Source organism: Schistocerca serialis, chromosome 3 (genome assembly GCF_023864345.2).
Source record: "Schistocerca serialis cubense isolate TAMUIC-IGC-003099 chromosome 3, iqSchSeri2.2, whole genome shotgun sequence".
In the NCBI taxonomy this organism is placed as follows: domain Eukaryota; kingdom Metazoa; phylum Arthropoda; class Insecta; order Orthoptera; family Acrididae; genus Schistocerca; species Schistocerca serialis.
In genome coordinates, this window is record NC_064640.1 from 1,053,615,909 (window position 1) to 1,053,643,701 (window position 27,793).

Consider the following 27,793-nt stretch of genomic DNA (forward strand, 5'->3'; position numbering starts at 1 on the left):
TCTTCTTTCCGATGCAATATTCCTCCCTTACTGAATCCCTCGCTTTACCACATTGACTAATTAACACCGATATTGCGTCGCTATGAAATTCTACTGGATCTATGACTTCTCCTTCTAAATCGAGTAACGTTTCTATGGAAACGACAGGATTTTCATTTGGGATACGGCCAACTCCTTTCCGATGCACTATTCCTTCTTTACTACATCCCTCGCTCCCTCACATTGACGAATTGAGACAGAAATTGCGTCGCTACGAGACACTATGTGTTCAATGGCTTCCCCTTCTAATTCGAGAAACGTTTCAATGGAAACGACAGGATTACCTTGTGGCATACGACTATCTCCTTTCCGATGCACTATTCCATCTTTACTGCATCCCTCGCATCCTCACACTGACGAATTAACACAGAAATTGCGTCGCTATGAAAAACTATGTGTTCTATAAAATCCCCTTCTAAATCGAGTAACGTTTCATTGGAAACGACAGGATTTTCTTTTGGGATACGACTATCTCCTTTCCGATGCACTAATAGGTCTTTACTGCATCCCTCGCTCCCTCACATTGACGAATTAACTCAGAAATTGCGTCGCTAAGAAATACTATGTGTTCTAAGACTTCTCTTTCTAAATCGAGTAACGTGTCTATATAAAGGACAGGATTTTCTTTTGGGATACGACTATCTCCTTTCCGATGCACTATTAGGTCTTTACTGCATCCCTCGCTCCCTCACATTGGCAAATTAACACAGCAATTGCGTCGCTATGAAATACTATGGGTTCTATCACATCTCCTTCTAAACCGAGTAGCGTTTCTATGGAAACGACAGGATTTACTTTTGAGTTACGACTATCTCCTTTCCGATGCACTATTCCTTCATTACTGCATCCCTCGCTCCCTAACACTGACGAATTAACGCAGAAATAGCGTCACTATGAACTACTATGTGTACCATGACATCTCCTTCTAAATCGAGCAACGTTTCAATGAAAACGACAGGATTTTCTTTTGGGAAACGTCTATCTCCTTTTTTGATGCATCATTCCTTCTTTACTGCAACCCTCGCTCCCACACATTGACGAATTAACACAGAAATTCCGTCGCTATAAAAAATTCTATGGGTTCTATGACTTCTCCTTCTAAATCGAGTAACGTTGCTATAAAAAAGACAGGATTTTCTTTTGGGATACGACTATCTCCTTTCCGATGCACTATTGGGTCTTTACTGCATCCCTCGCTCCCTCATATTGACGAATTAACACTGAAATTGATCGCTATGAAACACTATGGGTTCTATGACTTTTCCTTCTAAATCGAGAAACTTTTCTATAGAAAGGACAGGATTTTCTTTTGGGATACGAGTATCATATTTCCAATGCACTTTTCCTTCTCTACTGCATACCTCGCTCCCTCACATTGACGAATTAACAAAGAGATTGCGCCGCTATGAAATACTATGGGTCGTATTACTTCTCCGTCCAAATCGTGTAATGTGTCTATATAAAGGACAGGATTTCCTTTTGGGATACGACTATCTCCTTTCCGATGCACTATTAGGTCTTTACTGCATCCCTCGCTCCCTCACATTGACGAATTAACACAGAAATTGCGACGCTATGAAATACTATGGATTCTATCACATCTCCTTATAAATCGAGAAACGTTTCTATGGAAACGAAAGGATTTTCTTTTGAGATACGAGTATCTCCTTTCCGATGCACTATTCCTTCTTTACTGCATCCTTCGCCCCTCACATTGACAAATTAACAGAAATTGCGTCGCTATGAAATACTATGGGTTCAATGGCCTCTCCTTCTAAATCGAGTAACGTGTCTATGGAAAGGGCAGGATTTTCTTTTGGGATACGACTATCTCCTTTCCGATGCACTATTCCTTATTTACTGCATCTCTCGTTCCCTCACATTGACGAATTAACACAGAAATAGCGTCGCTATGAAATACTATGGGCTCTACCACATCTCCTTCTAAATCGAGTAACGTTTCTATGGAAACGAAAGGATTTTCTTTTGAGATACGAGTATCTCCTTTCCGATGCACTATTTCTTCTTTACTGCATCCCTCGCTGCCTCACACTGACGAATTAACACAGAAATTGCGTCGCTATGAAATACAATGGGTTCTATGACATCTCCTTCTAAATCAAGTAACGTTTCTATGGAAAAGACAGGATTTTCTTTTGGGATTCGACTATATCCTTTCCGTTGCAATATTAGGTCTTTATTGCATCCCTCTCTCCCTCACATTGACAAATTAACACTGAAAATGGTCGCTGTGAAAAACTATGGGTTCTATGACTTCTCCTTCTAAATCGAGTAACGTTTCCATAGAAAGGACAGGATTTTCTTTTGGGATACGAGTATCTCCTTTTCCGATGCACTATACCTTCTCTACTGCATTCCTCGCTCCCTTACATTGACGAATTAACAAAGAGATTGCGTCGCTATGAAATACTATAGGTTTTATTACTTCTCCTTCTATATCGTGTAACGTTTCAATGGAAACGACCGGATTTTCTTTTGGGATACTAGTATCTCTATTCCTGATGCACTATTACTTCTTACTACATTCCTCACTACCTCACATTGACGAATTAACTCAGAAATTCGTCGCTATGATATACTATGGATTCTATCACATCTCCTTCTAAATCGAGTAACGTTTCTATGGAAACGAAAGGATTTTCTCTTGAGATACGAGTATCTCCTTTCCAATGCACTATTCCTTCTTTACTGCAACCCTCGCTCCCTCACATTGACGAATTAACACAGAAATTGCGTCGCTATGAAATACTATGGGTTCTATCACATCTCCTTCTAAATCAAGTAACGTTTCTATGGAAACGAAAGGATTTTCTTTTGAGATACGAGTATTTCCTTCCCAGTGCGCTAATCCTTCTTTACTGCATACCTCGCTCCCTCACATTGACGAATTAACACAGAAATTGCGTCGCTATGAAGTACTATGGGTTCTATGACTTTGCCTTCTAAATCGAATAACGTTTCTATGGACACTACAGAATTCTCTTTTGGGAAACGAGTATCTTCTTTCCGATGCACAATTCCTTCTGTACTGCATCCCTCGCTCCCTCTCATTGGCGAATTAACACAGCAATTGAGTCGCTAGGAAATACTATGGGTTCTATGACTTCTCCTTCTAAATCGAGGAACGTATCTATGGAAACGACAGGATTTTCTTTTGGGATACGAGTATCTCCTTTCCGATGCACTATTGGGTCTTTACTGCATCCCTCGCTCCCTCACATTGACGAATTAACACTGAAATTGATCGCTATGAACACAATGGGTTCTATGACTTCTCCTTCTAAATCGAGTAACGTTCCTATAGAAAGGACAGGATTTTCTTTTCGGATACGAGTATCTTTTTTCCAAGGCACTATTCCTTGTGTACTGCATCCCACGCTCCCTCTCATTGGCGAATTAACACAGCAATTGCGTAGCTATGAAATACTATGGGTTTTACCACACCTCCTTCTAAATCGAGTAACGTTCCTGTGGAACCGACAGGATTTCTCTTATGTGTTCGAGTATCTCCTTTTCGAAGCACTATCCCTTCTTTACTGCATCACTCGCTTCATCACTTTGACGAATTAACACAGAAAGTGCGTCGCTATGAAATGCTATGGGTTCTATGACTTCTCCATCTAAATCGTGTAACGTTTCTATGGAATTGATATGATTTTCTTTTGGGATACGAGTATCTCCTTTGCGATGCACTATTCCTTCTTTACTGCAACCCTCGCTCCCTCACATTGACGATTTAACACAGAAATTGCGTCGCTATGAAATAGTATGTGTTCTTTGACTTCTCCTTCTAAATCGAGTAACGATTCTATGGAAACGACAGGATTTTCTTTAGGGATACGAGTATCTCCTTTCCGATAGACTATTCCTTCTCTACTGCATTCCTCGCTCCGTCACATTGACGAATTAACACTGAAATTGCGTTGCTATGAAATACTATGTATTCTATGACATCCCCTTCTAAATCGAGTAACGTTTCTATTTAAACAGCAGGTTTTCTTTTGGGATACGAGTATCTCCTTTCCGATGCACTAGTCCTTCTTAACTGCATCCCTCGCTCCCTCACACTGACGAATTAACACAGAAACTGAGTCGCTATGAAATACTTTGGGTTCTATGACTTCTCCTTGTAAATCGAGTAACGTGTCAATGGAAACGACAAGATTTTCTTTTGGGATACGAGTATCTTCTTTCCGATGCACTATACCTTCTTTACTGCATCCCTCGCTGCTTCAAATTGACGAATTAAGACAGAAATAGCGTCGCTATGATATACTGTGGGTTCTATGACTTCTCTATCTTAATCGAGTAACGTGTCAATGGAAACGACAGGATTTTCATTTGGTATACGAGTATCTCCTTTCCGATGCACTATTCCTTCTTTACTGCATCCCTCGCTTCCTCACATTGACGAATTATCACAGAAATTGCGTCGCTATGAAAAAGTATGGCTTCTATGACTTCTCCTTCTAAATCGAGTAACGTTTCTATGGAAACGACAGGATTTTCTTTTGGGATACGAGTATCTCCTTTCCGATGCACTATTCCTTCTTTACTGCATCGCTCGCTCCGTCACATTGACGAATTAACACAGAAATTGCGTTGCTATGAAATTCTATGGGTTCTATGACATCTCCTTCTAAATCGAGTAACGTTTATATGGAAACCACAGGATTTCCTTTTGGGGTACGAGTATCTCCTCTCCGATGCTCTATTCCTTCTTTACTGCATCCCTGGCTCCCTCACACTGACGAATTAACACAGAAATTGCGGCGCTATGAAATACTATGAGTTCAATGACATCTCCTTCTAAATCGGGTAACGTTTCTATGGAAACGACAGGATTTTCTTTTGGGTCACGAGTCTCTCCTTTCCGATGCACTATTCGTTCTTTACTGCAACCCTCGCTCCCTCACATTGACGAATTAATACAGAAATTGCGTCGTTATGATATACTATGATTACTATGACTTATCCTTCTAAATCGAGTAAAGTTTCTATGGAAACGACAGGATTTTCTTTTGCGATACGAGTATCTCCCATCCCGATGCATTATCCCTTCTTTACTACATCCCTCGCTCCCTCACATTGACGAATTAACACAGAAATTGGGTCGCTATGATATACTATGGGTTCTATGACTTCTCCTTCTAAATCGAGTAACGTTTCTATGGATACGACAGGATTTTCTTTTGAGATACGAGTATCTCCTTTCCGATGCACTATTCCTTCTTTACTGCATCCTTCGCCCCTCACATTGACAAATTAACAGAAATTGCGTCGCTATGAAATACTATGGGTTCAATGGCCTCTCCTTCTAAATCGAGTAACGTGTCTATGGAAAGGGCAGGATTTTCTTTTGGGATACGACAAACTCCTTTCCGATGCACTATTCCTTCTTTGCTGCATCCCTCGCTCCCTCACTTTGACGAATTAACACAGAATATTCGTCGATTGATATACTACGTGTTCTATGACTTCTCCTTCTAAATCGATTAACTTTTCTATGGAACGTTCAGGATTGTCTTTTGGGATACGACAATCTCATTTCCTATGCATTAATCCTTCTTTATTGCATCCCCGGCTCCTTCACTTTGACGAATTAACACGGAAATTGCGTCGCTATGAAATACTATGCGTTCTATGACTTCTCCTTCTAAATCGAGTAACGTTTCTATGGATACGACAGGATTTTATTTCGGGATACGACTAACTCCTTTCCGATGCACTACTCCGTTTTTACTGCATCCCTCGCTCCCTCACATTGACGAATTAACTCAGAAATTGATCGCCATGAAATATTATGGGTTCTATTACTTCTCCTTCTAAATCGAGTTACGTGTCAATGGAAACGACAGGATTTTCATTTGGTATACGAGTATCTGCTTTTCGATGCACTATTCCTTTCTTACTGCATCACTCGCTCCTGCACATTGTCGAAATAACACAGAAATTGCGTCGCTATTTAATACTATCGGTTCTATGACTTCTCCTTCTTCATCGAGTAACGTTTCTGTGGAAACGACAGGATATTCTTTTGGGATACGAATATCTCCTTTCCGATGCACTCTTCCTTCATTACTGCATCCCTCGCTACCTTAGATTGACGTATTAACACAGAAATAGCGTCCCTATGAAATACTATGGCTTCTATGATATCTCCTTCTAAATCGAGTAACGTTCCTATGGAAACGACAGGATTTTCTTATGGGATACGAGTGTCTCCTTTATGATGCACGATTCCTCCTTTACTGCATCCCTCGCTCCCTCACGTTGACGAATTAACACAGAAATTGCGTCGCTATGAAATACTATGGGTTCTATGACATCTCCTACTTAATCGAGTAACAATTCTATGGAAACGACAGGATGTACTTTTGAGATACGAGTATCTCCTTTCCGATGCACTATTCCTTCTTTACTGCATCCCTCGCTCCCTCACATTGTCGAATTAACACAGAAATTGCGTCGCTATGTTATCCAATGGTTCTATGACCTCTCCTTCTAAATCGAGTAACGTTTCTATGGAAACGAGAGGATTTTCTTTTGGGATACGAGTATCTCTTTTCCGATGCACTAGTCCTTCTTTACTGAATCCCTCACTCCCTTACATTGACGAATTAACACAGTAATTGCGTCGCTATGAAATACTATGGGTTGTATGACTTCTCCTTCTAAATCGAGTAACGTTTCTATGGAAACGACAGGATTTTCCTTTCGGTTACGAGTATCTCCTTTCCGATGCACTATTCCTTCTTTACTGCATTCCTCGCTCCATCACTTAGACGAATCAACACAGATAGTGCGTCGCTATGAAATACTATCGGTTCTATGACTTCCCCTTTTAAAATCGAGTTAGGTTCCTATGGAGGGGACAGGCTTTTCTTTTGGGATACGAGTATCTCCTTTCCGATGCAGTATTCCTTCTTTATTGCATCCCCCGCTACCTCACATTGACGAATTAACACAGAAATTGCGTCGCTATAAAATACTATGGTTTCTTTGGCTTCTCCTTCTAAATCGTGTAACGTTTCTATGGAAACGATATGATTTTCTTTTGAGAAACGAGTATCTTCTTTCCGATGCACTATTCCTTCTTTAGTGCATTCCTGCCTCCCTCACATTGACGAATTAACACAGAAAGTGCGTCGCTATGATATACTGACAGATCTAAGACTCCCCCTTTTTTAATTGAGTAACGTTTATACGGAAACGACAGGATTTTCTTTTGGGATACGACCATCTCCTTTCCGATGCATTTTTCTTTTTTTAATGCAACCCTCGCTCCCTCAAAATGACGAATTAACAAAGAAATTGCGTTGCTATGAAATTCTATGGGTTCTAAGACATTTCTTTCCAACTCGAGTAAAGTTGATATGTAAACGACAGGAATTTCTTTTGGGAAACGTCTATCTCCTTTCGGATGTATCATTCCTTCTTTACTGCAACCTCGGTCCCACACATTGACGAATTTACACAGAAATTCCGTCGCTATGAAATACTATGGGTTTCTATGACATCTCCTTCTAAATCGAGTAACGTTTCAATGGAAACAACAGGGTTTTCTTTAGGGATTCGACTATCTCCTTTCCGCTGCACTATTCCTTCTTTACTGCATCCCTCGCTCCCTCACATTGTCGAATTAACACAGAAATTGCGTCGCTATGATTTACAATGGGTTCTATGACCTCTCCTTCTAAATCGAGTAACGTTTCTATGGAAACGGGAGGATTTTCTTTTGGGATACGAGTATCTCTTTTCCGATGCACTAGTCCTTCTTTACTGCATCCCTCGCTCCCTTACATTGCCGAATCAACACAGTAATTGCGTCGCTATGAAATACTATGGGTTGTATGACTTCTCCTTCTAATTCGAGTAACGTTTCTATGGAAACGACAGGATTTTCCTTTCGGTTACGAGTATATCCTTTCCGACGAACTATTCCTTCTTTACTGCATCCCTCGCTCCATCACTTTGACGAATTATCACAGATAGTGCGTCGCAATGAAATACTATCGGTTCTATGACTTCCCCTATTAAAATCGAGTAAGGTTTCTATGAAGGCGACAGGCTTTTCTTTTGGGATACGAGTATCTCCTTTCCGATGCACTATTCCTTCTCTACTGCATCCCACGCTCACTCACACTGACAAATTAACAGAGAAATTGCGTCGGTATGAAATACTATGGGTTCCATGAGTTTTACTTCTAAATCGAGTAACGTTTGTATTAAAACGACAGGATTTTTCTTTGGGATACGAGTATCTCCTTTCCGAAGCACTATTCCTCCTTACTGCATCCCTCGCTCCCTCACATTGACGAATTAACACAGAAATTGTATCGCTATGGAGTACTATCAGTTCTATGACATCTCCTTCTTAATCGAGTAACGTTTCTATGGAAACGACAGCATTTTTTTTTGGGATACGAGTATCTGCTTTCCGATGCACTATTCCTTCTTTACTGCATCCCTGGCTCACCCACGCTGACGAATTAACACAGAAATTGCGGCGCTATGAAATACTATGTGTTCAATGACATCTGCTTCTAAATCGAGTAACGTTTCCATGAAGGCGACAGGATATTCTTTTGGGATACGACTATCTCCTTACCGTTGCACTATTCCTTCTTTACTGAATCCCTCGATCCCTCACTTTGACAAATTAACACAGTAATTGCGTCGCTATGAAATATTATGGGATCTGTGACTTCTCCTTCTAAATCGAGTAACGTCTCTATGGAAACGACAGGATTTTCTTTTGGTATACGAGTATCTCCATTCCGATGCTCTATTCCTTCTTTACTGCATCCCTCGCTTCCTCACATTGCCGAATTAACACAGAAATTGCGTCGCTATGAAAAACTATGTGTACTCTGACTTCTCCTTCTAAATCGAGTAACGTTTCTATGGAAACGACAAGATTTTCATTTGGGATACGACTATCTCCTTACCGTTGCACTATTCCTTCTTTACTGCACCCCTTGCTACCTCACATTGACAAATTAAAACAGAAATTGCGTCGGTAAGGAATATTATCGGTTCTATGACTTCTCCTTCTTAATCGAGTAACGTTTCTATAGAAAGGACAGGATTTTCTTTTGGGATACGAATATCTCCTTTCCGATGCACTATTCCTTCTTTACTGCATCCCTCGCTACCTAACATTGACGTATTAACACAGAAATTGCGTCCCAATGAACAACTATGGGTTCTATGACTTCTCCTTCTAAATCGAGTAACGTGAATATGGAAACGACAGTATTTTCTTTTGGGATACGACTCTCTCCTTTCCGATGCACTATGCCTCCATTACTGTATCCCTCGCTCCCTCACATTGACGAATTAACACAGAAATCGCGTAGCTACGATATACTATTGGTTCAATGACTTCTATTTCTAAATCGAGTAACGTTTCTATGGAAATGACTGGCTTTTCTTTGGGGATACGAGTATCTCCTTTCCCTATGCACTATTCCCTTTTGACTGCATCCCTGTCTCCCTCTTATTGACGAATTAACACAGAAATTGCGTCGCTATGATATTCTATGGGTTTTATGACTTTTCAGTCTAATTCGAGTAACGTGTCTATGGAAAGGACAGGATTTTCCTTTTGGGATACGCCTCTCTAGTTTCCGATGCACTATTCCTTCTTTACTGCATCCCTCGCAACCTAACATTGACGTATGATCACAGAAGTTGCGTCCCTGTTAAATACTATGGGTTCTATGACATCTCCTTCTAAATCGAGTAACGTTTCTATGTAAACGTCAGGATTTTCTTTTGGGATACGAGTATCTCCTTTCCGATGCACGATTCCATCTTTACTGCATCCCTCGCTACCTAACATTGAAGAATTAACACAGAAATTGCGTCGCTATGAAATACTATGGGATCTATGACTACTCCTTCTAAAACGAGTAACGTTTCTATGGAAAGGACTGGATTTTCTTTTGGGTTACGAGTATCTCCTTTCCGATGCACTATTCCTTCTCTACTGCATCTCACGCTCACTCACATTGACAAATTGACAGAGAATTTGCGTCGCTATGATATACTATGGGTTCCATGACTTTTACTTCTAAATCGAGTAACGTTTGTATGAAAACGACAGGATTTTCCTTTGGGATACGAATATCTCCTTTCCGATGCAGTATTCCTTCTTTATTGCATCCCCCGCTACCTCACATTGACGAATTAACACAGAAATTGCGTCGCTATAAAATACTATGGTTTCTTTGGCTTCTCCTTCTAAATCGTGTAACGTTTCTATGGAAACGATATGATTTTCTTTTGAGAAACGAGTATCTTCTTTCCGATGCACTATTCCTTCTTTAGTGCATTCCTGCCTCCCTCACATTGACGAATTAACACAGAAAGTGCGTCGCTATGATATACTGACAGATCTAAGACTCCCCCTTTTCTAATTGAGTAACGTTTATACGGAAACGACAGGATTTTCTTTTGGGATACGACCATCTCCTTTCCGATGCATTTTTCTTTTTTTAATGCAACCCTCGCTCCCTCAAAATGACGAATTAACAAAGAAATTGCGTTGCTATGAAATTCTATGGGTTCTAAGACATTTCTTTCCAACTCGAGTAAAGTTGATATGTAAACGACAGGAATTTCTTTTGGGAAACGTCTATCTCCTTTCGGATGTATCATTTCTTCTTTACTGCAACCTCGGTCCCACACATTGACGAATTTACACAGAAATTCCGTCGCTATGAAATACTATGGGTTTCTATGACATCTCCTTCTAAATCGAGTAACGTTTCAATGGAAACAACAGGGTTTTCTTTTGGGATTCGACTATCTCCTTTCCGATGCACTATTCCTTCTTTACTGCATCCCTCGCTCCCTCACATTGTCGAATTAACACAGAAATTGCGTCGCTATGATTTACAATGGGTTCTATGACCTCTCCTTCTAAATCGAGTAACGTTTCTATGGAAACGGGAGGATTTTCTTTTGGGATACGAGTATCTCTTTTCCGATGCACTAGTCCTTCTTTACTGCAACCCTCGCTCCCTTACATTGCCGAATCAACACAGTAATTGCGTCGCTATGAAATACTATGGGTTGTATGACTTCTCCTTCTAATTCGAGTAACGTTTCTATGGAAACGACAGGATTTTCCTTTCGGTTACGAGTATATCCTTTCCGACGAACTATTCCTTCTTTACTGCATCCCTCGCTCCATCACTTTGACGAATTATCACAGATAGTGCGTCGCAATGAAATACTATCGGTTCTATGACTTCCCCTATTAAAATCGAGTAAGGTTTCTATGAAGGCGACAGGCTTTTCTTTTGGGATACGAGTATCTCCTTTCCGATGCACTATTCCTTCTCTACTGCATCCCACGCTCACTCACACTGACAAATTAACAGAGAAATTGCGTCGGTATGAAATACTATGGGTTCCATGAGTTTTACTTCTAAATCGAGTAACGTTTGTATTAAAACGACAGGATTTTTCTTTGGGATACGAGTATCTCCTTTCCGAAGCACTATTTCGTCTTTACTGCATCCCTCGCTCCCTCACATTGACGAATTAACACAGAAATTGTATCGCTATGGAGTACTATCAGTTCTATGACATCTCCTTCTTAATCGAGTAACGTTTCTATGGAAACGACAGCATTTTCTTTTGGGATACGAGTGTCTGCTTTCCGATGCACTATTCCTTCTTTACTGCATCCCTGGCTCACCCACGCTGACGAATTAACACAGAAATTGCGGCGCTATGAAATACTATGTGTTCAATGACATCTGCTTCTAAATCGAGTAACGTTTCCATGAAGGCGACAGGATATTCTTTTGGGATACGACTATCTCCTTACCGTTGCACTATTCCTTCTTTACTGAATCCCTCGATCCCTCACTTTGACAAATTAACACAGTAATTGCGTCGCTATGAAATATTATGGGATCTGTGACTTCTCCTTCTAAATCGAGTAACGTCTCTATGGAAACGACAGGATTTTCTTTTGGTATACGAGTATCTCCATTCCGATGCTCTATTCCTTCTTTACTGCATCCCTCGCTTCCTCACATTGCCGAATTAACACAGAAATTGCGTCGCTATGAAAAACTATGTGTACTCTGACTTCTCCTTCTAAATCGAGTAACGTTTCTATGGAAACGACAAGATTTTCATTTGGGATACGACTATCTCCTTACCGTTGCACTATTCCTTCTTTACTGCACCCCTTGCTACCTCACATTGACAAATTAAAACAGAAATTGCGTCGGTAAGGAATATTATCGGTTCTATGACTTCTCCTTCTTAATCGAGTAACGTTTCTATAGAAAGGACAGGATTTTCTTTTGGGATACGAATATCTCCTTTCCGATGCACTATTCCTTCTTTACTGCATCCCTCGCTACCTAACATTGACGTATTAACACAGAAATTGCGTCCCAATGAACAAATATGGGTTCTATGACTTCTCCTTCTAAATCGAGTAACGTGAATATGGAAACGACAGTATTTTCTTTTGGGATACGACTCTCTCCTTTCCGATGCACTATGCCTCCATTACTGTATCCCTCGCTCCCTCACATTGACGAATTAACACAGAAATCGCGTAGCTACGATATACTATTGGTTCAATGACTTCTACTTCTAAATCGAGTAACGTTTCTATGGAAATGACTGGCTTTTCTTTGGGGATACGAGTATCTCCTTTCCCGATGCACTATTCCCTTTTGACTGCATCCCTGTCTCCCTCTTATTGACGAATTAACACAGAAATTGCGTCGCTATGATATTCTATGGGTGCTATGACTTTTCAGTCTAATTCGAGTAACGTGTCTATGGAAAGGACAGGATTTTCCTTTTGGGATACGCCTGTCTAGTTTCCGATGCACTATTCCTTCTTTACTGCATCCCTCGCAACCTAACATTGACGTATGATCACAGAAGTTGCGTCCCTGTTAAATACTATGGGTTCTATGACATCTCCTTCTAAATCGAGTAACGTTTCTATGTAAACGTCAGGATTTTCTTTTGGGATACGAGTATCTCTTTTCCGATGCACGATTCCATCTTTACTGCATCCCTCGCTACCTAACATTGAAGAATTAACACAGAAATTGCGTCGCTATGAAATACTATGGGATCTATGACTACTCCTTCTAAAACGAGTAACGTTTCTATGGAAAGGACAGGATTTTCTTTTGGGTTACGAGTATCTCCTTTCCGATGCACTATTCCTTCTCTACTGCATCTCACGCTCACTCACATTGACAAATTGACAGAGAATTTGCGTCGCTATGATATACTATGGGTTCCATGACTTTTACTTCTAAATCGAGTAACGTTTGTATGAAAACGACAGGATTTTCCTTTGGGATACGAGTATCTCCTTTCCGATGCACTATTTCGTCTTTACTGCATCCCTCGCTCCCTCACATTGTCGAATTAAAACAGAAATTAAGTCGCTATGTAGTACTATCAGTTCTATGACTTCTCGTTCTTAATCGAGGAACGTTTCCATGGAAACGATAGGATTTTCTTTTGTGATACGAGTATCTGCTTTCCGATGCACTATTCCATCCTTACTGCATCCCTGGCTCCCTCACACTGACGAATCAACACAGAAATTGCGGCGCTATGAAATACTATGTGTTCTATGACTTCTACTTCGAAATCGAGTAACGTTTGTATGGAAACGACAGGATTACCTTAGGGATACGTGTATCTCCTTTCCCGATGTACTATTCCTTGTTTACTGCATCCCTCGCTGCGTTACATTGTCGAATTAACACAGAAATTGCGTCGCTATGGAATACTATCGGTTCTATGACTTCTCCAACTTAATCCAGGTACGTTCCTATGGAAACGACAGGATTTTCTTTTGGGATACGAGTATCTGCCTTCCGATGCATTATTCCTTCGTTACTGCTTCCCTCGCTCCCTCACATTGACGAATTAACACAGAAATTGCGTCATTATGGAATACTATTGGTTGTATGACTTCTCCTTCTAAATTGAGTAACGTTTCTATGGAAACGACTGGATTTTCTATTGGGATACGAGTATCTCCTTTCCAGATGCACTATTCCAACTTACTGCATCCCTCGCTCTCTCACATTAATGAATTAACACAGAAATTGATCGCTATGAGATACTAAGGGTTCTATGACATCTCCTTCTAAATCGAGTAACGTTTCTATGGAAACGACAGGATTTTCATTTGGGATATGAATATCTCCTTTCCGATGCACGATTCTTTCTTTATTGCATACCTCGCTACCTAACACTGACGAATTAACACAGAGATTGCGTCGCTATGAAATACTATGGGTTCCATGACTTCTCCTTCTAAATCGTGTGACGTTGCTATGGAAACGACAGGATTTTCCTTTGTGATACGTGTATCTCCTTTCCCGATGTACTATTCCTTGTTTACTGCATCCCTCGATCCGCCACATTGACGAATTAACACAGAAATTGCGTTGCTATGAAATACAATGTGTTCTATGACATCTCCTTCTTAAACGAGTAGCGTTTATATGCAATCGACAGGATTTTCTTTTGGGATACGAGTATCTCCTTTCCGATGCACCATTCCTTCTTAATTGCATCCCTGGCTCCCTCACTCTGACGAATAAACACAGAAATTGCGGCGCTATGAAATACTATGAGTTCTATGACATTTCCTTCTAAATCGAGTAACGTTTCTAAGGAAACTTCAGGATTTTCTTTTGGGACACGACTATCTCCCTTCCGAAGCATTATTCCATCTTTACTGCATCCGTCGCTCCCTCACATTGACAATTAACACAGAAGTTGCGTCGCTATGAAATTCCATGGGTTCTATGACTTCTTTGTCTCACTCGAGTAACGTTTCTATGGAAAGGAAAAGATTTTCTTTTGGGATACGAGTATCTCCTTTCCAATGCACTATTCCTTCACTACTACATCCCTCGCTGCGTCACATTGTCGAATTAACACAGAAATTGCGTCGCTATGGAATACTATCGGTTCTATGACTTCTCCAACTTAATCCAGGTACGTTCCTATGGAAACGACAGGATTTTCTTTTGGGATACGAGTATCTCCTTCCCGATGCATTATTCCCTCTTTACTGCATCCCTCGCTCCCTCACATTGACAAATTAACAAAGTAATGGCGTCGCTATGAAATACTATGCGGTCTGTGAATTCGCCTTCTAAATCGGGTAACGTTTCGGGGAAGCGACAGGATTTTCTAGTGGTATACGAGTATCTCCTTTCCGATTCACTATTCCAACTTTACTGCATCCCTCGCTCCCTCACATTGACGAATTAACACAGAAATAGCGTCGCTATGAAATACTATGGGTTCTATGACCTCTCCTTCTAAATCGAGTAACGTTTCTATGGAAAGTACAGGGCTTTCTTTTGGGATACGAGTATCTCCTTTCCGATGCATTATTCCCTCTTTACTGCATCCCTCTCTCCCTCATTTTGACGAATTAATACAGATATTGCGTCGCTATGAAATACTATGGGTTCAATGACTACTCCTTCAAAATCGAGTAACGTTTCTATGTAAACGACAACATTTTCTTTTGGTATACGACTATCTCCCTTCCGATGCATTATTCCTTTTTTACTGCATCCCTCGCTCCCTCACATTGACGAATTAACACAGAAATTGTGTTGATATAGAGAACTGTGGGTTGTATGACTTCTCCTTCTAAATCGAGTAACGTTTCTATGGAAACGAAAGGATTTTCTTTTGGATACGAATATCACCTTTCCGATGCACTATTCCTTCTTTACTGCATCCCTCGCTACCTAACAATGACGATATTAACACAGAAATTGCGTCGCTATGTAATGCTATGGATTCTATGACATCTCCTTCTTTATCGAGTAACGTTTCTATGGAAAGAACCGGATTTTCTTTTGGGATACGAGTATCTCCTCTCCAAAGCACTATTCCTTCACTACTGCATCCCCCGCTGCCTCACATTGTCGAATTAACACAGAAATTACGTCGCTATGGAATATTATCGGTTCTATGACTTCTCCTTAGTAATCGAGTAACGTTTCTATAGAAACGACAAGATTTTCTTTTGGGATACGAATATCTCCTTACCGTTGCAGTATTCCATCTTTACTGCATCCCTGACTCCCTCACTTTGACAAATTAACACAGTAATTACGTCGCTATGAAATACTAAGGGATCTGTGACTTCTCCTTCTAAATGGAGTAACGTTTCTATGGACACGAACCGATTTTCTTTTGGGATACGAGTATTTTCTTTCCGATGCACTATTCCTTTTTTACTGCATCACTCGCTCCCTCACATTGACGAATTGACAGAGAAGTTGCGTCGCTATGTAATTCTATGGGTTCTATGACATCTCCTTCTAAATCGAGTAACGTTTCTATGGAATCTACAGGATTTTCTTTTGAGATACGACTATCTCCCTTACGATGCATAATTCCTGCTTTACTGCATCCCTCGCTCCCTCACATTGACGAATTAACACAGAAATTGCATCGCTATGGAATACTATGGATTGTATGACTTCTCCTTCTAAATCGAATAACGTTTCTATGGAAACGAAAGGATTTTCTTTTGGATCAGAATATCTCTTTTTCGGTGCACTATTTCTTCTTTACTGCATCCCTTGCTACCTAACATTGACGAATTAACACAGAAATTTCGTCGGCATGAAATACTACGTGTTCTATGATTTCTCCTTCTAAATCGAGTAACGTGTATATGGGAAGGACAGGATATTCTTTTGGGATACGACTATCTCCTTTCCGATGCACTATTCCAACTTCACTGCATCCCTCGCTCCCTCACATTGACGAAGTAACACAGAAATAGCGTCGCTATGATATACTATGAGTTGTATGACCTCTCCTTCTAAATCGAGTAACGTTTCTATGGAGCCTACAGGACTCTCTTTTGGGATACGAGTATCTGCCTTCCGATGCATTATTCCTTCGTTACTGCTTCCCTCGCTCCCTCACATTGACGAATTAACACAGAAATTGCGTCATTATGGAATACTATTGGTTGTATGACTTCTCCTTCTAAATTGAGTAACGTTTCTATGGAAACGACTGGATTTTCTATTGGGATACGAGTATCTCCTTTCCAGATGCACTATTCCAACTTACTGCATCCCTCGCTCTCTCACATTAATGAATTAACACAGAAATTGATCGCTATGAGATACTAAGGGTTCTATGACATCTCCTTCTAAATCGAGTAACGTTTCTATGGAAACGACAGGATTTTCATTTGGGATATGAATATCTCCTTTCCGATGCACGATTCTTTCTTTATTGCATACCTCGCTACCTAACACTGACGAATTAACACAGAGATTGCGTCGCTATGAAATACTATGGGTTCCATGACTTCTCCTTCTAAATCGTGTGACGTTGCTATGGAAACGACAGGATTTTCCTTTGTGATACGTGTATCTCCTTTCCCGATGTACTATTCCTTGTTTACTGCATCCCTCGATCCGCCACATTGACGAATTAACACAGAAATTGCGTTGCTATGAAATACAATGTGTTCTATGACATCTCCTTCTTAAACGAGTAGCGTTTATATGCAATCGACAGGATTTTCTTTTGGGATACGAGTATCTCCTTTCCGATGCACCATTCCTTCTTAATTGCATCCCTGGCTCCCTCACTCTGACGAATAAACACAGAAATTGCGGCGCTATGAAATACTATGAGTTCTATGACATTTCCTTCTAAATCGAGTAACGTTTCTAAGGAAACTTCAGGATTTTCTTTTGGGACACGACTATCTCCCTTCCGAAGCATTATTCCATCTTTACTGCATCCGTCGCTCCCTCACATTGACAATTAACACAGAAGTTGCGTCGCTATGAAATTCCATGGGTTCTATGACTTCTTTGTCTCACTCGAGTAACGTTTCTATGGAAAGGAAAAGATTTTCTTTTGGGATACGAGTATCTCCTTTCCAATGCACTATTCCTTCACTACTACATCCCTCGCTGCGTCACATTGTCGAATTAACACAGAAATTGCGTCGCTATGGAATACTATCGGTTCTATGACTTCTCCAACTTAATCCAGGTACGTTCCTATGGAAACGACAGGATTTTCTTTTGGGATACGAGTATCTCCTTCCCGATGCATTATTCCCTCTTTACTGCATCCCTCGCTCCCTCACATTGACAAATTAACAAAGTAATGGCGTCGCTATGAAATACTATGCGGTCTGTGAATTCGCCTTCTAAATCGGGTAACGTTTCGGGGAAGCGACAGGATTTTCTAGTGGTATACGAGTATCTCCTTTCCGATTCACTATTCCAACTTTACTGCATCCCTCGCTCCCTCACATTGACGAATTAACACAGAAATAGCGTCGCTATGAAATACTATGGGTTCTATGACCTCTCCTTCTAAATCGAGTAACGTTTCTATGGAAAGTACAGGGCTTTCTTTTGGGATACGAGTATCTCCTTTCCGATGCATTATTCCCTCTTTACTGCATCCCTCTCTCCCTCATTTTGACGAATTAATACAGATATTGCGTCGCTATGAAATACTATGGGTTCAATGACTACTCCTTCAAAATCGAGTAACGTTTCTATGTAAACGACAACATTTTCTTTTGGTATACGACTATCTCCCTTCCGATGCATTATTCCTTTTTTACTGCATCCCTCGCTCCCTCACATTGACGAATTAACACAGAAATTGTGTTGATATAGAGAACTGTGGGTTGTATGACTTCTCCTTCTAAATCGAGTAACGTTTCTATGGAAACGAAAGGATTTTCTTTTGGATACGAATATCACCTTTCCGATGCACTATTCCTTCTTTACTGCATCCCTCGCTACCTAACAATGACGATATTAACACAGAAATTGCGTCGCTATGTAATGCTATGGATTCTATGACATCTCCTTCTTTATCGAGTAACGTTTCTATGGAAAGAACCGGATTTTCTTTTGGGATACGAGTATCTCCTCTCCAAAGCACTATTCCTTCACTACTGCATCCCCCGCTGCCTCACATTGTCGAATTAACACAGAAATTACGTCGCTATGGAATATTATCGGTTCTATGACTTCTCCTTAGTAATCGAGTAACGTTTCTATAGAAACGACAAGATTTTCTTTTGGGATACGAATATCTCCTTACCGTTGCAGTATTCCATCTTTACTGCATCCCTGACTCCCTCACTTTGACAAATTAACACAGTAATTACGTCGCTATGAAATACTAAGGGATCTGTGACTTCTCCTTCTAAATGGAGTAACGTTTCTATGGACACGAACCGATTTTCTTTTGGGATACGAGTACTTTCTTTCCGATGCACTATTCCTTTTTTACTGCATCACTCGCTCCCTCACATTGACGAATTGACAGAGAAGTTGCGTCGCTATGTAATTCTATGGGTTCTATGACATCTCCTTCTAAATCGAGTAACGTTTCTATGGAATCTACAGGATTTTCTTTTGAGATACGACTATCTCCCTTACGATGCATAATTCCTGCTTTACTGCATCCCTCGCTCCCTCACATTGACGAATTAACACAGAAATTGCATCGCTATGGAATACTATGGATTGTATGACTTCTCCTTCTAAATCGAATAACGTTTCTATGGAAACGAAAGGATTTTCTTTTGGATCAGAATATCTCTTTTTCGGTGCACTATTTCTTCTTTACTGCATCCCTTGCTACCTAACATTGACGAATTAACACAGAAATTTCGTCGGCATGAAATACTACGTGTTCTATGATTTCTCCTTCTAAATCGAGTAACGTGTATATGGGAAGGACAGGATATTCTTTTGGGATACGACTATCTCCTTTCCGATGCACTATTCCAACTTCACTGCATCCCTCGCTCCCTCACATTGACGAAGTAACACAGAAATAGCGTCGCTATGATATACTATGAGTTGTATGACCTCTCCTTCTAAATCGAGTAACGTTTCTATGGAGCCTACAGGACTCTCTTTTGGGATACGAGTATCTATTTTTCCGAAGCATTATTCCCTCTCTACTGCATCCCTCTCTCCTTCATATTGACGAATTAGCACAGATATTGCGTCGCTATGAAATACAACGGGTTCTATGACTTCTACCTCTAAATCGAGTATCGTTTGTATGGGAACGACAGGATTTTGTTTTGGGATACGAGTATCTCCCTTCCCGAAGCACTATTCCTTCTTTACTGCATACCTGTCTCCCTCACACTGACGAATTAACACAGAAATTGCATCGCTATGAAATGCTATGGGTTCTATGACTTCTCCTTCTAAATCGAGTAACGTTTCTATGGAAAGGAAAAAATTTTCTTTTGGGATACGAGTATCTCCTTTCCAATGCACTATTCCTTCTCAACTGCAACCCTCGCTCCCTCACATTGTCGAATTAACACAGCAGTTGCGTCGCTAAGGAATACTATCGGTTCTATGACTTCTCCTCCTTAATCGAGTATCGTTTCTATGGAAACGATAAGATTTTCTATTGGGATACGAATATCTCCTTTCCGATGCACTATTCCTTCCTTACTGCATCCCTCGCTACCTAACAATGACGTATTAACACAGAAATTGCGTCCCTATGAAATACTTTGTGTTCTATGACATCTCCTTCTAAATCGAGTAACATTTCTATGAAAAGGACAGGATTTTCTTTTGGGTTACGAAAATCTCCTTTCCGATGCACTATTCCTTCTCAACTGCATCCCTCGCTCCCCCACATTGAGGAATTAACACTGAAATTGCGTCGCTATCAAATACTATGTGTTCTATGACTTCTCCTTCTAAATCGAGTAACGATTGTTTGGAAACGACAGGATTTTCTTTTGGGATACGAGTATCCCATTTCCCGATGAACTTTTCCTTCTTTACAGCGTCCCTCGCTCCCTCACACTGACGAATTAACACAGATATTGCGTCGCTGAAAAATACTATGTGTTTTATGACTTCTCCTTCTAAATCGAGGATCGTTTCTATGGAAACGACAGGATTTTCTTTTGGGATACGAGTATCTCCTTTGCGATGCACTATTCCTTCTTTACTGCATCCCTCGCTCTGTCACATTGACGAATTAACACAGAGATTGCGTTGCTATGAAATACTATGGGTTCTATGACTTCTCCTTCAAAATCGGGTAACGTTTCTATGGAAACGACAGGATTTTCATTTGGGAGTCGAGTATCTCCTTTCCGATGCACTATTCCTTCTTTACTGTATCCCTCGCTCTGTCTCATTGACGAATTAGCACAGAGATTGCGTTGCTATTAAATACTATGTGATCTATGACATCTCCTTCTGTATCGAGGAACGTTTCTATGGAAACGACAGGATTTTCTTTTGGGATACGAGTATCTCCCTTCCGATGCAATATCCCTACTTTACTGCATCCCTCGCTAATTCACATTGATGAATTAACACAGAAATGGCGTCGCTATGAAATACTATGGGTTCTGTGACATCTCCTTCTAAATCGAGTAACGTTTCTATGGAAAGACAGTATTTTCTTTTAGGATACGACTATCTACTTTCCGATGAGCTATTCCGTCTTTACATCTTCCCTCGCTCCCTCACATTGACGAATTAACACAGACATTGATCGCTATGAAATACTATGGGATTCTATGACTTTTCCTTCTAAATCGAGTAACGTTTCTATGGAAACGACAGGATTTTCTTTTGGGATACGACTATCTTCTTTCCGATGCAATATTCCTACTTTACTGCATCCCTCCCTCCCTCTTATTGACGAATTAACACAGAAATTGATCGCTATGAAATACTATAGGTTCTATGAATTCTCCTTCTAAATCGAGTAGCGTTTCTATGGAAAGGACATGATATTGTTTTGGGAGACGAGTATCTCCTTTCCGATGCACTATTCCCTCTTTACTGCATACCTCGCTCCCTCACATTGACGAATTAACACAGAAATTGCGTCGCTATGAAATACTATGTGTCCTATGACTTTTCCTTCTAAATCGAGTAACGTTTCTATGGAAACGACAGGATTTTCTTTTGGGATACGAGTATCTCTTTTCCGATGCACTATTCCTTCTTTACTGCATCCCTCGCTCCCTCACATTGACGAAATAACACAGAAATTGCGTCGGTATGGAATACTATGGGTTCTATGACTTCCCCTTCTAAAACGAGTAACGTTTCTCTGGAAACGACAGGATTTTCTTTAGGGATACGACCATCTCCTTTCTGATGCACTATTCATTTTTTGCTGCATCACTCGCTCCCTCACATTGACGAATTAACACAGAAGTTGCGTCGCTATGTAATACAATGGATTCAATGACTTCTCCTTCTAAATCGAGTAACGTTTCTATGGAAAATACAGGATTTTCTTTTGGGATACGACTATCTCCCTTCCGATGCAATATTCCTACTTAACTGCATCCCTCGCTCCCTCACATTGACGAATTAACACAGAAATTGAGTCGCTATGGAATACTATGGGATGTATGACTACTCCTTCTAAATCGAGTAGTGTTTCTATGGAAACGATAGGATTTTCTTTTGGATACGAATATCTCCTTTCCGATGCACTATTCCTCCTTTACTGCATCCCTCGCTACCTAACATTGACGAATTAATACAGAAATTACGTCGCTATGCATTACTATGGGTTCTATGATTTCTACTTCTAAATCGACTAACGTTTCTATGGAAACGACTGGATATTATTTTGGGATAAGCCCATCTCCTTTCCGATGCACTATTCCATCTTTACTGCATCCCTCGCTCCTTCACATTGACGAATTAACACAGAAATTGCGTCGCTATTAAATACTATGGGTTCTCTGACTTCTCCTTCTAAGTCGGGTAACGTTTCTATGGAAACGACAGCATCTACTTTTGGTATACGACTATCTCCTTTCCGATGCGCTATTCCGTCTTTACAACTTCCCTCGCTCCCTCACATTGACGAATTAACATAGATATTGATCGCTATGAAATACTATAGGTTCTATGACTTCTTCTTCTAAATCGAGTAATGTTTCTAGGAAAACGGCAGTATTTTCTTTTGGGATACGACTATCTCCTTTCCGATGCAGTATTCCTACTTTACTGCATCCCTCCCTCCCTCTTATTGACGAATTAACACAGATATTGATCGCTATGAAATACTATAGGTTCTATGACTTCTCCTTCAAAATCGAGTAGCGTTTCTATAGACAGGACATTATTTTCTTTTGGGAGACGAGTATCTCCTTCCGATACACTATTCCTTCTTTACTGCATACCTCGCTCCCTCACATTGACGAATTAACACAGAAATTGCGTCGCTATGAAATACTATGTGTTTTATGACTTTTCCTTCTAAATCGAGTAACGTTTCTATGGAGACGACAGGATTTTCTTTTGGGTTACGAGTATCTCCTTTCCCGATGCACTATTCCTTCTTTACCGCATCCATCGCTGCCTCTTGTTGACGAATTAACACAGAAATTGGGTCGCTATGAAAAACTATGGGTTCTATGACTTCTCCTTCTAATTCGAGTAACGTGTCTATGGAAAGGAAAGGATTTACTTTTAGGATACGACTATCTCCTTTCCGATGCTCTATTCCACATTTATTCGCATCCCACGCTCCCCCACATTGACGAATTAACACAGAAATTGCGTCGATATGATATACTATGATTACTATGATTTCTCCATCTAAATCAAATAACTTATCTATGGAAACTACAGGATTTTCTTTTGGGATACGACTTTCTCCTTTCTGATGCATTATTCCTTCCTTACTCCGTCCCTCGCACCTTCACACTGACGAGTTGACACAGACATTGCGTCGCTATGAAATACTATGGGTTCTATGACTTCTCCTTCTAAATCGAGTAACATTTCAATGGAACGACAAGATTTTCATTTGCGATACGACTATCTCCTTTCCGATGCACTATTCCTTCTTTACTGCATCGCTCGCTCCCTCATATTGACGAATTAATACAGAAATTGATCGCAATGAAATACTACGGTTTCTATGATCTCTCCTTCTAAATAGAGTATCGTTTCTATGGAAAGGACAGGATTTTCTTTTGGGATATGAGTAACTCCTTTCAAATGCACTTTTCCTTCTTTACTGCATTCTTCCCTCCCTCACATTGACGAATAAACACAAGATTGCGTCGCTATGAAACTTTATGGGTTTTATGACTTCTCTTTCAAAATCGAGTAACGTTTCTTTGGAAACGAAAGGATTTTCTTTTGGGATGCGGGTATCTCCTTTCCGATGCACTACTCCATCTTTACTGCATCCCTCGCTCCCTCACATTGACGAATCAACACAGAGATTGCGTCGCTATGAAATACTATCAATTCTATGACTTCTGCTTCTAAATCGAGTAACGTGCCTATGGAAACGAAAGGATTTTCTTCTGGTATACGACTATCTCCTATCGGATGCACTATTCCTTCCTGACTGCATCCCTCGCACCCACACATTGACGAATTAACACAGAAGTTGCGTCGCTATGAAATACTATGCGTTCTATGACTTCTTCTTCTAAATCGAGTAATGTTTCTATGGAAACGACTGGATTTTCTTTTGGGATACGAGTATCTCCCTTCCGATGCACTATTCCTTGTATATTGCATCTTCCGCTCCATGCCATTGACGAGTTAACAAAGAAATTTCGTCGCTATGAAATACTATGGGTTCTATGACTTCTCCTTCTAAATCGAGTTACGTTTCTATTGAAACGACAGGATTATCTTTTGGGATACGACTATCTTTTTCCGTGCACTATTCCTTTTTTAATGCATCCCTCGCTCCCTCACTTTGACGAATTAACACAGAAATTGCGTCGCTATGAAATACTATGGGTTCTATGACTTTTTCTTCTAAATCGAGTAACGTTTCTACGGAAACGATAGGATTTTCCTTTTGGATACGAGTATCTCCTTTCCGATGCACTATTCCTTCTTTACTGCATTCCACCGTCCCTCACATTGACGAATAAACACAAGATTGCGTCTCTATGAAATTTTATGGGTTTTATGACTTCTCCTTCTAAATCGAGTAACGTTTCTATGGAAACGACAGGATTTTCTTTTTGGATACGAGTATCTCCTTTCCGATGCCCTATTCCCTCTTTACTGTATCCTTCCCTCCCTCACATTGACGAATAAACACAAGATTGCGACGCTATGAAATTTTATGGGTTTTATGACTTCTCCTCCTAAATCGAGTAACGTGTCAAAGGAAAGGACAGGATTTTCTTTTGGGACACGACTATCTCCTTTCCCATGCACTATTCCTTCTTTACTGCATCCCTCGCTCCCTCTTATTGACGAATTAACACAGAAATTGCGTCGCTATGGAATTCTATGGGCTCTATGACTTCTTCTTCTAAATCGAGTAACGTTTCTAGGGAAACGACAGGATTTTCTTTTGGGATACGTGTATCTCCTTTCCGATGCTCTATTCCTTCTTTACTGCATCCTTCCCCCCCCCTCACATTGACGAAATAACACAGAAATTGCGTCGCTATGAAATACTATGTGTTCTATGACTTCTCCTTCTAAATCGAAAAACATTTCCATGGAAACGGCTGGTTTTTCTTTTGGGTCACGAGTATCTCCTTTCTCAATGCACTATTCCTTCTTTACTACATCCCTCGCTCCATCACATTGAGAAATTAACACAGAAATTGCGTCGCTATGAAATACTATGGGTTCTATGACTTCTTCTTCTAAATCGAGTGATGTGTCTGTGGAAAGGACAGGATTTACTTTAGGGATACGACTATCTCCTTTCCGATGCACAATTCCTTCTTTACTCCATCCTCGCTCCCTCACATTGACGAATTAACTCTGACATTACGTCGCTATGATATACTATGTTTTTCATGACTTTTCCGTCTAAATCACGTAACGTTTCTATGTAAAAGACAGGATTTTCTTTTGGCATACGAGTATCTCCTTTCACGATGCACTATGCCTTCTTTACTGCATCCCTCGCTCTCTCACATTGACGAATTAACCCAGAAATTGGGTCGCTATGAAATACTATGGGTTCTATGACTTCTCTTTCTAAATCGAGTAACGTGTCCATGGAAAAGACAGGATTTTCTTTTGGGATACGACTATCTCCTTTCCGATGCACTATTCCTTCTCTACTGCACCCTAGCTCCCTCACATTAACACATTAACACAGAAATTGCGTCGCTATGAAATACTATGGGTTCTATGACATCTTCTTCTAGATCGAGTAACGTTTCTATGGAAACGACGGGATTTTCATTTGGGATACGAGTATCTCCTTTCTGATGCACTATTTCTTGTATATTGCATCCCCTGCACCCTCCCATTGACGAATTAACACAAAAATTGCGTCGCTATGAAATACTATGGGTTCTATGACTTCTCCTTCTAAATCGAGTAACGTTTCTATGTTAAGGACAGAATTTTCTTTTGGGATACGACTATCTCTTTTCCGATGCACTATTCCTTCTTTACTGCATCCATCGCTATCTCACATCAACGAATTATCACAGAAATTGCGTCGCTATGAAATACTATGGGTTCTATGACTTCCTCTTCTAAATCGGGTAACGTTTATTTGGAAACGACAAAATTTTCTTTTGGGATACGAGTATCTCCCTTCCGTTGCACTGTTCCTTGTATATTGCATCCCCCGCTCCCTCCCATTGACGAATTAACAGAGAAATTGCGTCGCAATGAAATACTATGGGTTCTATGACTTCTACTTCTAAATCGAGTAACGTTTCTATGGAAACGACAGGATTTTCCTTTTTGATACGAGTATCTCCTTTCCGATCCACTATTCCTTCTTTACTGCATCCTTCGCTCCCACACATTGACGAATAAACACAAAATTGCGTCGCTATGGAATACTATGGGTTTTATGACTTCTCCTTCTAAATCGAGTAACGTTTCTATGGAAACGAAAGAATTTTCTTATGGGATACGTGTATCTCCTTTCCGATGCACTATTCCTTCTTTACTGCATCCCTCGCTCCCTCATATTAACGATTTAACACATTCATAGCGTCGCTATGAAATACTATGAGCTCTATGACTTCTCCTTTAAAATCGAGTAACGTTTCAATGGAAACGTCAGGATTTTCTATTGGGACACGAGTATCTCCTTTCCCAATGCACTATTCCTTCCTTACTACATCCCTCGCCCCCTCACATTGAGGAATTAACACAGAAATTGCGTTGCTATTAAATACTATGGGTTCTATGACTTCTCCTTCTAAATCGAGAGATGTGTCTATGGAAAGGACAGGAGTTTCTTTTGGGATACGACTATCTCCTTTCCGATGCTTTATTCCTTCTTTACTGCATCCTCGCTCCCTCACATTGAGGAATTAACACTGACATTGCGTCGCTATGAAATACTATGTGTTCTATGGCTTTTCCGTCTAAATCACGTAACGTTTCTATGTAAACCACAGGATTTTCTATTGGGATAGGAGTATCTCCTTTCACGATGCACTATTCCTTGTATATTGCATCCCCCGCTCCCCCCCATTGACGAATTAACACAGATATTGCGTCGTTCTCAAATACAATGGGTTCTCTGACTTCTCCTTCTAAATCGAGTTACGTTTCTATGTAAAGGACAGGATTTCCTTTGGGATACGACAATCTCTTTTCCGATGCACTATTGCTTCTTTAATGCATCCCTCGCTCCCTCACATTAACGAATTAACTCCGAAATAGCGTCGCTATGTAATACTATGGGT